Raw genomic sequence first — 12924 nt, 5'->3', positions numbered from 1 at the left:
GAAGCGATCACCTTGCCTGCTACTTTCGTAGTAGGGCGCTTCAAGTCCCTGTGTCGTGGCTTCAGTTCGGATGACGACGGAGATGGCTGAAATTGATGTCCAGAGTCCAGAAATGGACGAAGTACCGGCGTACGAAAGGATTCGGAATGGCGTGCGGTTCTTGTTGCTGGATTCCAGGAAGAAGGAGAAGGGACTTACCTTTTTGGTGGAAGAAGCATTGATGGGACTTATTGAGGTACGCAAGGAGTTCATCCTTTCCATGCTTGAATTTCCTAAACGTGGGATGTATGATGTGGTATTTGTTACCGAAGATATATGTGATTCCGTGTTGAAGAGAGTGGAACATTTCAGGCTGAGTCCTGTTATGGACGGTGTTTTTTTGGTTTTTATGGTTTTTTTGCTACGTTTTTGTGAGAAAATTTCCTGTAGTGGGAAAATTCTCAATAAATATGGTATATGGTCCACTAAGTGGAATTTCTTTGTGAAGTTCAAGGAGAATGCTGGGGGAGAAGTGATTCTTCCGCCAGCTAGTTTTAAAATTCGAGCAATCAATGGCGATTTATTTTTCAATGGCATGCCTGGTTTTTGTAAGAACTTTAAGACATATGGCCATGAGAAGGACACCTGTAAAGAGCAATGGTGTGCTAATTGCGAGGAGAGTGGTCATTTAGTAGCAGTATGCAAAAAGAAGAAAAAGTGTAATTTGTGTGGTGAAGACAGTCATGTCTATTCGTCATGTACTAAAAGGAAAGGAGAAGAGATAAAAAGGAAGAGAAAAGATGAAGAGAGTCAAAAAAAAGAGAGTCAAAAAGAAGAAGTTGGAATTAGGAGGGTCGTTAGAGATAGCAAGAAAGATGAAAAGAAAGGAGATTTAAAGGGGGGAAAAAGTAAAAGGAGAAGAAAAGAAGGAAGAAGAGTCACCTGCTGTAAAAATAGACAAAGAAATAGAAAAGTTAACAAATACTGGTGTTAATATAAATTGTCTGTACAACAAAGTAAGACAGCTGCTGGTAGATCAAAGACATTAGTTTTTTGAGCGATACAGAGTTTATCCGGCCTTTCGTTCTGGTGTACCAAACCCTTCGTTGCCGGATTTGATAGTTAATAGAAATGTAATGAGGAGGATGTTGTACTACGCCTGGATTGGCGGTCTAAGACAAGGTTAAGAAAGAAGATCAGTGATTTGTGTTATGTCTGTTTTTTATGTTTTGTTTGTTATTCTTTTAAAGAAAATAATAAGAAAATAATGAATAAAAAGTATAAAAAAAAAGTTGATATGGCGTAAGACATATGGGTAATCGATACAAATATGACGCGTCCTCTGACGCATCAACTAAAAAAAATAAAATCCTTGTGGTCTGCACTTGTATTGAAGTCAGAAGGTAGCTCTCGGGTACCCTCTCTCTCTCGGCCTGGGGGGATCGTCCTAGGTTTATTGCTTGGAAGAGGCTTAGTCCCGGGGGTGTCGAATTGCGATCCCCGTCACCTCTAGGAGTTCCAAGACTTCTGGAGGAGCATTTACATTTATTTTTGTTCTATAGAGACAAAAAGCGCCAAATAACATCATGGCAGAAGACCCTGGAGGGGGAGGAGGAGGAGGAGATCCTATGGAGGAAGGAGGAGTCGAAGGAGGAGTTGGAGGAGGAGTCGGAGGAGGAATCGGAAAAGAAAACCTTGAGGAGGATAGAAGTTTTGCAGCGGTGCTAAAGAGGAAGAATAAGAAGAAAGAGGAACCCCAAAAGAAAAGCTCTACAGATGGAAGAGCCCAAGGAGGAGAAGGAACCAGTGGAGAAGGAGCCAGAGGCGTTAAAGATAATGGAGATGTTACAGAAAAGAAAAAAGAGGAATATAATTTGATGTATTTAATAGAGGAAGTCCTGTATGGTGTTTTCGGTATTCAAAAACGTGAGATTTTCGCCATTCAGGACTATCCCAAGAGGAGAGTATATGATGCAACCTTTGAACAAGATGGAAATTTTAAAGATTTTATTGCAAAGATTCCATCTAAGCTAAATGACAGTCGATTACAAGGATTAAAAAATTACGAACATGAAACTGATGAAGTTAAAAATATAATCATAAAAATGTATTGTCCATTTGCAGATCTTAACACTATCTCACACTTTTTATCTCCCTATTTTAAGAAAATTGTGGCAGTAAGAAAGGTTTTTAACGCTGCTGGGATTTGGACCTCCAAGTGGATATTCAAAGTGATCTGTCGCCGTGACCCAGCACACCCTGCAGGTTTCATTTTACCCCCAGCCCGTTTTAAACTGGGAGACATGGTAGGTGACATGTTCTTTGACAAAATGCCGCCATACTGCAGAATTTGTAAATTATATGGACATGATAATCTTAGCTGTCCAAGCACTTGTAAGAGATATGGTAGCACAGAACACGAGAGTAGCAATTGCACAGCCAGAAGAAAATGCTATTTCTGTTCAAAATTTGGTCATTTCGCGCGTGATTGTCCTCTTAAATCCAGTTCTAGGGCACAACCAGGGCAGCAGACGCAACCAGAGGAGCAGACGGAACCACAACCCCAAAGAGAGGAACAATCTGAGCCACAAACGCATGGAGAGGAGCCTGAGCGGATGGATACATCAAGCAGACCCCCACAACCAGGTGAACCGAGGGAAAGACGGTACAAACAAAAGCGGAAGTCCAGTGATCAGCGGACGGGTGACCCCTCCCCGGAAACGGGGAATATGGGCCACCCGGATGAGGCTGATCCGCCTGGCCCACACTCAGTTCCTGGGAAGCCAATAAGCACGACAGAGGATCCAGGTGGAGCCGCTGCGTCCAAAAAACGGAAGGATACCAGTACAGTGGTAAAAGAAGGCTCGGGGGAGAGTGCTGTTGGGGGACCTGAGGTTGGCACCGAGTGCGCCCCGCAGACTTCTCTTCCCCAGCCAGGCGGTGAGGAAGAGCAAACCAGCAATGCCAAAAACCAGTACACAACTCAGTATACAATACCAGAAACAATTCTGGATGAGACCCCTGCCCCGGAAAGGGAGGGGTACGACGCCGTGGCTCCGATACCTGAGGAGATGCGGATGGGCTCAATCTGGGATAACGTGCAGCTGCAAGAAGGGGGTCAGCTGAGCGATGGCAGCTCCTCTCCTGCGAGTACGATGCTTTCGGTGACATCTGGGGTGGCAGGTGGTGAGAGCGCAAGTGACTCCTCTGGTGAAGCCGATGCTGTCTAAAGTTGTGCCCAGGTAAGAAAAAGCTTCCGTTTTTTTTTTTTTTTTACCATGGCTGTTTTAGAAGGAATTTCCTTGAACACTAGAAGCGTACACTCAAAGACAAGAAGAACTGCTCTTTTTAATTATTTATCTGTTTTTACCACTTCAGTGTTCTTTTTACAAGAATGCTGCATCCCCCATAGACAAAACTATAAAAAAATATAAAGAGGAATGGAAACTCGGACCGTCAATTTGGTCAGGGTCAAATGAAAGCAAGTCGGGGGGTGTAGCTATTTTATTTAAAGGGAATGTTTTAATAGACCATGTTAGTGAAATTTTACCGGGGAGAATTTTATTAGTGAAAGCTTTTATTGATGGTATTAGGTGGCAGTTTTTAAATTTTTATGGTTTTACAGAGAAAAAGAGAAGAATAGAAATGTTAGAGATGTTACCCTATTTTATTAAAGACTCTGAACCTCTGATTTTAGCAGGAGATTTTAATTGTATTTTAAGAGGTGAGCGCCGGTTCTCGAACGCAGTAAGTAGGAATTATGACAAATCCTCCTCTCTGTTAAAAAAATATTATTTTAGATTTTAAACTTACTGACGTTTTTAAAAAATGCAACAATACCCTACCAGAAGAGGCCGGCGCCACCTGGAGTAATGCAAGCTGTAATTCGATAATTGATTTTATTTTCTGCTCTTATCAGACAGTGCCATTTTATTGTAAGCTCTTATCTAATATCTTCTCGGATCATAAGTTATTGTCTTTTAAGGTGCAGTATGGCGGCAAATATAAAAAGAATGAACATGGAAACAAAATGTCTCCCTTTTAAAAGATCCTAAGATTGTATCACATTTTATAAGCACTGCAAACGGGTAAGAAATCCCAATATATCTATTACTAAATGGTGGGAAATGATGAAAATAAAAATTAAAACATTTTTTATTAATAAAGGGAAATGTAAAGCCCAAGAAAAGAGAGAAAGTTTTGAGAAAATTAAATAGCCGTCTGCAGACCCAATATAATCGCTAAGATCTGCGTATTAATATGGAAAAGGAGATTTTAGAAAGCAAGAAAGAAATAGCACAGTACCTGGAGCAGAAAGGAAAAGAGATAATATTTCGTTCTAAAATTAAACATTTAGAGGAGAACGAGACCTGCTCCAGGTACTTTTTCAAAAAAATACAAGAATTTTAAAAAAAGGCCATGATTTTTACTCTGATTTGTTTAGCGAAAAAAAAAAATTATAAACTTTTTTTAAAGGACTCACTGAAAGGGATTGAAAATATTTTAGACTGTGAATCTCAATTTTTTTTATTACAGGATATTACTGAACAAGAGGTTTTAGAAACTATTAAGAGTTTTAAGAAAGAGAAAGTTCCTGGCCCTGACGGTATACCTATTGAGTTTTATGTTACTTTTCATGGCATTTTAAAAGAGGACCTGTTTTATCTTTTTAAAGAGGTTTTTAGATCCAAGACTCTCCCGGGTTCCTGTAAAAAGGGTGAAGTGTCTCTACTATACAAGAAAGGTGATAAAACGGATATAAAAAACTGGAGACCTATAGGCCCTCGGGGGATGACGTGATGACGTGAACGTCACGCCTTCCTCCCCTCCCGCCGCTCGCTGACCCGCTGACTGAATCCTGACTTGTGAATCCTGGCGGCGCTCCTCTCCTCCTCTTCGGCCGATCGTGTGGAGTGTTTGTCTGGCCTGGCCCCCCCTTCTATTACTTACCTGCTCCCTCCGCTGTACCTCCGTGTGCCCCGCTTCCCCTCCTGCATTCCGGTGCTGTGTGCGGCTTGTGCGCCGCTGGAGATTAGCTGGTGGGCTTCCTCCTCCTCTCCGGCTCTCTTTGCTGGGACGGGGCTCCTTTCCTGGCTGCTGGTGGACGGTGACCTGGACTTCTTCCGTGCGCCTGCCTAGTGGTGGGGTCCGGAGTCGGCGTGGGGGTCCTGTGGCGTCTCTTCCTCCTGCCTTTTCTTCTGGTGTCTTACAGAGCCGTTCGGAGTTGCTGGTCACTGTGGATGGCTGGGGAGCGGATCTTCCCTCCGTGCTGGTTGCTGCTGCTGATTCTCCCTGTGCTGGGTTGCTGCGTGGATGGTGAAGTCTGGTCGCCCGTCTTCTTTGGTGTCCCCTCTGGTGGTCCTTTGGCTTCCTGGGTCCCGTCGGTCCTATTGGCTGATTATTCTCTGCGCCCTCCGGCCAGGTGAACTGGAGGCCTGAAAGCGAAAGTGGTGAGACTGTTCCTGTACTGTACTTCGTTGTGTAACGAACTAATCCTCTAACCCGCTAACCGCTTTCTTAACCATCTAAAGGATAACCTATGTACCCTATTTGAATTAATCAACTAACCAGTTAACCACTATTTTAACCAGTCAAGGGAACACTACCCACTCTACTGAACTGACCAGCTAACTACTTCTTTAACTACTTAGGGGACGTTTATGCATATTTAAGGAGGGAGAAAAAAAAAAAAAAGGAACAAGACAAAAAAAAACAAAAAAAAAACAACTAACTAATCATCTAACCTGCTAACCGCTTTCTTAACTATCTAAAGGATAACTCATGCACCCTATTTGAATTAATCAGCCAATCAGTTAACCACTATCTGTAACCAGCAAAGGGAACACTACCCACTCTATTGAATCGATCAGCTAACTACTTCCCTAACTACTTAGGGGACGTTTATGCATATTTAAGGAGGGGGAAAGAAAGGAGAAGGAAAAAAAATGGCTCCAAAAGCCAGAAACCGGCCCCTAAAATTTATGAGGGGCCAAAAATAGATCAATTTCTAAAATCCCCAAGGGTTAACACGAGAGGTACACAAAGGGATATAGGCAGCGGTACCAAAAAGCTTGACAATCCAGAACCGACCGAATTTGACCCACAAAAAGACCCCCACTACCATCAAAGGGAGGAGGGTACAGAGCAAGAAGATGGGCTTGATATTAGCCCCTCCCCACTGAAAGAGATATTAATGGCGGTTAAACAAAATGGGGATCTAATACAGGCCATCACAGTCAAACTGGGGATAATCCAACTCGACGTGAGCTTGATCAGAGACTATCTTTCCAAAATCCGCAAAAGAGTTGATAAGGTGGAAAGCACGATTGTCACTATACAGAATGATTCCCAAAAAATCAATCTAGAGATGGCTACTCTGAAGTTAGATGTTAATCTCCTTAAAAGAAAGGTTCTGGACCTGGAGGATAGATCACAGAGATATAATGTAAGAATTCTGGGGATTCCAGAGGGTGCGGAAGAGAATAATCCTGTTCAATTTATACAAACGTTGCTTGTGGAAAATTTTGGGAGGGATCATTTCTCGCCCCAATTTCTAGTAGAAAGAGCACATCGGGTTCCAGGTGGTAAAATTATCCCGGGGAGACAACCACGAACATTTCTTGTTAAAATGCTCACCTCAAGAGATAGAGACATGGTATTAAGAAGGGCAAGGGAAAGTCCTCCTGTAATATATGACGGAAACGGACTAGCTTTTATCCCAGACTTTTCAAAAGAAGTTCAAGAAAAGAGACGTTTGTTTAGTACCGTGAAAAAAACCCTGAGAGAAAGGGGCATCAAATATTCACTCATTTTCCCGGCTAAATTACGGATTATTTTTAATGACTCAACTCTCTTCTTTGACACGCCGGATAGAGCCGCGGACTGGCTTGAACAAAATAATATGTGATTTAATTGTTTAGGGCTTTTGAGGAGAATAAGAGCCTGCAGATTACCTTTTTTCCACTTTTGTTATATAGCGGGGAGGGATGGTCATAGGTAAGAAATCTGCTGCACTGCAGTGGATTGCTAGTTGGTCTAGGGAAGGGGGTGGTTGGGAATGGGGTGGGAGGGGCTGCGGTGCGTCTACTGGGTCGGGGGCGGGGGGAGAGAGAGAGAGAACGTTTCCCTTTTTTTTTTTGAACCTCTATGTGTAATAACTATCAGAATTATTACTTGGAATGTTAGGAGTCTGGGAGGTAAAAGAAAGAGACAAGCGGTTTTTGATTGGATGCGTAAACATCTCCCAGCAATTGTATCGCTCACAGAAACACATCTTACCAGGGATACCTCCAGGTTGGCCACCAGGGGATGCGCTGCGCACACGTACCATTCTACCTTTTCCAGCCACTCCAGGGGAGTGACGGTCATTGTTCATAAAGCGATTGATTTCTTGTGCGAGGCGTCATCTGTTGACCAATAGGGGAGATATGTATTTCAATACTGCAGGTTGGCAGGGAAGATATGTATTCTGGCATTTGTCTATATTCCACCTCCTTTCTCCTTTACGGTACTTAAGTCCCTGCTGGAATTTATGGACAAATGGGCAGAATGCCCTACATTGATTATGGGGGATTTCACCTGTGTAATGAATCCTGCAACAGATAGGGTGTCTATGGGTACCGAAGGAGAGGCTTCTGTCCAGGGCTCCCCCCACGCACGGTTTTGTTCTGAGGTTGGGTTTGAAGATATTTGGGGAAGTCTTGGTTGGGGCAAAAGTTTTTTTTTATGCATTAGTAGACAAGGGAAGTCTATGTCCAGAATAGATCATGCCCTGATTAATAGGAAATATCTATGGTGTGTAAAACGACTGAAGTATGAAACTAGGTCATTCTCGGACCATTTACCACTGCTCCTTGAGTTCTGCCCGACCCAGGATAAACAAATAGCGAGGTTTCCTTTTAGATTGAATCCCTATTGGCTGTCAATATTGACGAACCACGACACAATACAAAGGGAAATCGACCAATTTTGGGAGGCCAATTATGGGTCAACCAGAATTCAGGTAGTATGGGATACGCTTAAGGCATATATGAGGGGAATAATGGTTAGTAGTATTGCAAACCTAAGAAAGGAATATGGGGTAAATGAGGGAAAGTTAAAAAAACAAGCCTCTTCAGCAACACAAATCTTCTACATGAATAGCTCAGAAGAAAATAAGGAACAAATGCAGAAGACTACACAAGCATATTCTAACTTTTTGCTGGAAAAAGTGCAACATACTCTATTCTTTAAGGGCCAAAAATACTTTACCGAGTCAGGGCGACCAGGGAAACTCCTCTCTAGAGTGATTACGAGTCAGGACCCTAAAAAGAGTATAGAAAACATTTGGTTGCCCAACGGAAGGATTGTGACGGATCAAGCTCCCATTGAGGAGGCTTTCCGGGACTACTTTTCAGACATTTACAGAGCCGATGGTAGGATCATGGAGGAAAGGATGGATTCCTATTTGGATAATATTGTTTTCCCCACTATCACTGTGGCCCAAAAGAAGGCCCTTGAGGCGGATCTCTTGATGCAGGAACTTGAAGGGGCAATTAAAGCATGCTCGGCCAATTCTACCCCCGGCTATGACGGACCTCCATATGAATTTTATAGTAAATATAAGGAGGTGATTTTGCCTAAACTGTTGGAGGTTTTGGCTGAATCGGTGGTACAAGGTAACCTTCCTGCCTCAATGATGGAGGGGATAATAATTCTAGTTCCGAAAAAAGGGAAGGACCCAATAGATATGGGATCGTATAGACCAATCTCACTACTGAACACCGATGTAAAACTCCTCGCAAGGATCTTGGCATCAAGACTTTCTGGGGTCATCTCTTCCATCGTCCATCCAGATCAGAACGGTTTCATTCCAAAGAAGGGTACGCACCATAACCTTCATTGTCTTTTTGCAAACCTACAGGTTCCCGGGGGATCTGATCGCTCCATCCTGTCTTTAGATGCCTCTAAAGCCTTCGACAGGGTGGAGTGGCGATTCCTCTGGAAGGTGCTGTTCAGGATGGGCTTTGGGGAGAGATTTATAAATATTATTAAAGTTTTGTACAGACATCCTATAGCTAAACTGAACCTTAATGGGAACCTTACTGCTAGTTTTGACCTGGAGCGTGGTACTCGGCAGGGCTGTCCCTTATCTCCTCTCAAAAGAAAAAGGAGAAGGACCTCCACTAGAAAGGATGACTAATAAATTGTCTGATGCATGTATTTTTACAATGGAAGATGTTCTAAGTTTGCTGTCTAAGGTGAAGACAAATAAGTCACAGGGGCCTGATGAGATACACCCAAAATTATTAAAAGAGCTTAGTGGTGAGCTGGCAAAACCATTAACAGATTTATTTAACCAATCATTAGTAACAGGAGTCGTCCCGGAAGATTGGAAATTGGCAAATGTCGTACCCATTCACAAGAAAGGTAGTAGGGAGGAATCGAGCAACTATAGACCAGTGAGTCTGACATCAATAGTAGGCAAATTAATGGAAACCCTATTAAAGGATAGGATTGTGGAACATCTAAAATCCCATGGATTGCAAGATGAAAAACAACATGGGTTTACTTCAGGGAGATCATGTCAAACAAATCTTATAGATTTTTTTGACTGGGTGACTAAAATAATAGACGGTGGAGGTGCAGTAGACATCGCATATCTAGATTTTAGTAAGGCTTTTGACACTGTCCCACATAAAAGACTTATCAATAAACTGCAGTCATTGAGCATGGACTCCCATATTGTTGAGTGGATTAGGCAGTGGCTGAGTGACAGACAACAGAGGGTTGTAGTCAATGGAGAACATTCAAAACAAGGTCATGTTACCAGTGGGGTTCCACAGGGATCTGTACTGGGACCAATTTTGTTTAATATCTTCATAAGTGATATTGCAAAAGGCCTCGTTGGTAAGGTTTGTCTTTTTGCTGATGACACAAAGATATGTAACAGGGTTGATGTTCCTGGAGGGAAACGCCAAATGGAAAAGGATTTAGGAAAACTGGAAGAATGGTCAGAACTCTGGCAACTGAAATTTAATGTGGATAAGTGCAAGATAATGCACCTGGGGCGTAAAAACCCAAGGGCAGAATATAGAATATTTGACACAGTCCTGACCTCAGTATCTGAGGAAAGGGATTTAGGAGTAATTATTTCAGAAGACTTAAAGGTGGGAAGACAATGTAATAGAGCAGTACGAAATGCCAGCAGAATGCTTGGATGTATAGGGAGAGGTATAAGCAGTAGAAAGAGTGAAGTGCTTATGCCGCTGTACAGAACACTGGTGAGACCTCACTTGGAGTATTGTGCGCAGTACTGGAGGCCATATCTCCAGAAGGATATAGATACTCTAGAGAGAGTTCAGAGAAGAGCTACTAAACTAGTACATGGATTGCAGGATAAAACTTACCAGGAAAGGTTAAAGGACCTTAATAGGTATAGCTTGGAAGAAAGAAGAGACAGAGGGGATATGATAGAAACTTTTAAATACATAAAGGGAATCAACTCGGTAAAGGAGGAGAGCATATTTAAAAGAAGAAAAACTACCACAAGAGGACACAGTTTTAAATTAGAGGGGCAAAGGTTTAAAAGTAATATAAGGAAGTATTACTTTACTGAGAGAGTAGTGGATGCATGGAATAGCCTTCCTGCAGAAGTGGTAGCTGCAAATACAGTGAAGGGGTTTAAGCATGCATGGGATAGGCATAAGGCTATCCTTCATATAAGATAGGGCCAGGGACTATTCATAGGATTCAGATATATTGGGCAGACTAGATGGGCCAAATGGTTCTTATCTGCCGACACATTCTATGTTTCTATGTTTCTTTTATTCGATATATATATAGAGCCTCTGGCGTTGGCTATTAGGCAAGATCCTCAAATTAAAGGGTTTGGAACATTAAGAGAGGAAGATCGGATTTCTCTATATGCGGACGATGTCCTCTTTTTTAGAGGATACAGAAATAAATGCCCCAAGGATTATTCAGTCGGTCAAATTATTCGGCGAGGTATCAGGGTTATAATATAGATATAAATTGGTCAAAGACAACTTTGATGCCATTAGACCATTCAACGCAAAAAGAGCCCCTCCTAAACCAACTAGAAGTCGTTGATACCTTCCAATATCTGGGCATGATGATATCTCCTAAGGTTGAAAAGCTTTTGGAACTTAACCTTACTCCACTAATAACGAAAATGAGGGCAAAGGTAGGGATCTGGCTGCGAATTAATTTGTCTAGAGCTGATCGAGTCTCGTTGGTGAAGATGATAATTCTCCCCCAATTTCTTTATGTTCTTAGAAATATACCCATTTGGATAGATGATAAATATTTTAAACTTGTGGAAAGAATGATTAATGAGTTAGTCTGGGGAAGTAAAAGAGTGAGACTTAAAATAGAATATTTATATAAGCCTCTGGAGGGGGGGTTTAAATCTCCCATACTTCAAAGGCTATTTCGTGGCAGCCCAACTATGGACGTGCAATGAGTGGGTAAACAGTGCATCCTTGACTGACCTAATAAGTACCTTCACGTATAATAACATTTTTACGTTTCTAGAGTCCGGGTTAATGCTCGATGGGGACCGGGGTTATAAAGAAACCACAAAAGCACTTTTCAAAATGTGGGCTATCGTTAGAGGATGGCTGGGGGTAAAGGGATCACTTAATTTCACGCCTCTCTGGCACAATAAACACCTACAGTCCTTAGATAGCATAGCATCTGATCAATTTTGGCAAAAGAAGGGGATTTTATACTTGGCACAGGTTGTTATGAATAAAGAAATTAAGACATTTGCGGAACTATCACATAGCTTCGGTTGGCACTTTTTAGTTTGGAAGATAAAGCACGACTGGAAATAGATATTTTGTCACCATTAAATCAATGGTTAGGGAAGACACCACTAAAAATGAAGATTTCAAATATATATAAATTATTGATTAAGGCACGTTTTTCTGACACACAATCACCAGGTCAAAGGGCTTGGGAGGTGGATTGTAAAAATATTAAGTTGGTGGGATGGGGCAGTATCTTTACTAACCCGGACGTACTCTCTCACAATTTCAATCATGTTCTAACACAGTTCAATATTTATCACAGACTTTATAACACCCCCATTTGGTTGAGCAGATGTGGATTAAGAGATACTTCTAAGTGCCCCTGTTGTGATAATATAGGAGCGGATTATCTGCATATGTTCTGGCTTTGCCCAGGCCTTGCATCATATTGGAAGGGCGTAAAAAATCTGTATATCTCTTGACCCACAGCTGTTTCTACTTAACGATTTGTCTTCAGTAATTATTCATAAATACCAAAAGATTCTATTAGGTAGAGTACTATTGCTTGCTAGATTATTGATCAGTCGAAATTGGTTTGCACGTCACCCCCCGAAATTAAACAACTGGATAAATCTGGTTGTTAAGATCAAAAACTATGAACGGATCCTGTATAAGCATAGAGGCCGCTTGGAAGAATGGAACAAGATCTGGGAGGTTTGGAGGCTCTGATAGGCTTCCTCTCCTTTTCCTTTCCACCCTTTTTTTTTCCTCTCTCTCTCTCTTTCTCTCCCTCTCTCTCTTTCTCTCCTATTCCTCTCTCTCCCCCCTTGCCTATGGGGTGGGGGGCGGGGGAGGACAGTGGATGCATCGCAGGGGGGGGGTGGGAGGGTAAAATATAGGACTTTGGGGTAAAAAGGGAGTAAGTCTGAATTATATCAAATGTTAATCCTCTGGTTTTTTTTTCTTCTTCTGTTACTTTCTTGTATACCAATAAAAATGTTGAAAAAAAAAAAATAGCAGACAGGAAAATATTTTGTGTTTTTTCCTTTAGGATAAAGTCATTGTTTTTGTCTCTCAAAGACCATTTTTTTCTGCCTTAATAAAATCCTGATTTTCCCAAATGAAAAGTGTATTTAGCAATAAATAAAAATATATATATCTCAAAAAATAAATAAAATGGAGACCTATCACC

Source organism: Bufo bufo, chromosome 6 (assembly GCF_905171765.1).
Source record: "Bufo bufo chromosome 6, aBufBuf1.1, whole genome shotgun sequence".
Taxonomy (NCBI): domain Eukaryota; kingdom Metazoa; phylum Chordata; class Amphibia; order Anura; family Bufonidae; genus Bufo; species Bufo bufo.
Note: the sequence above shows the minus strand (reverse complement) of the source record.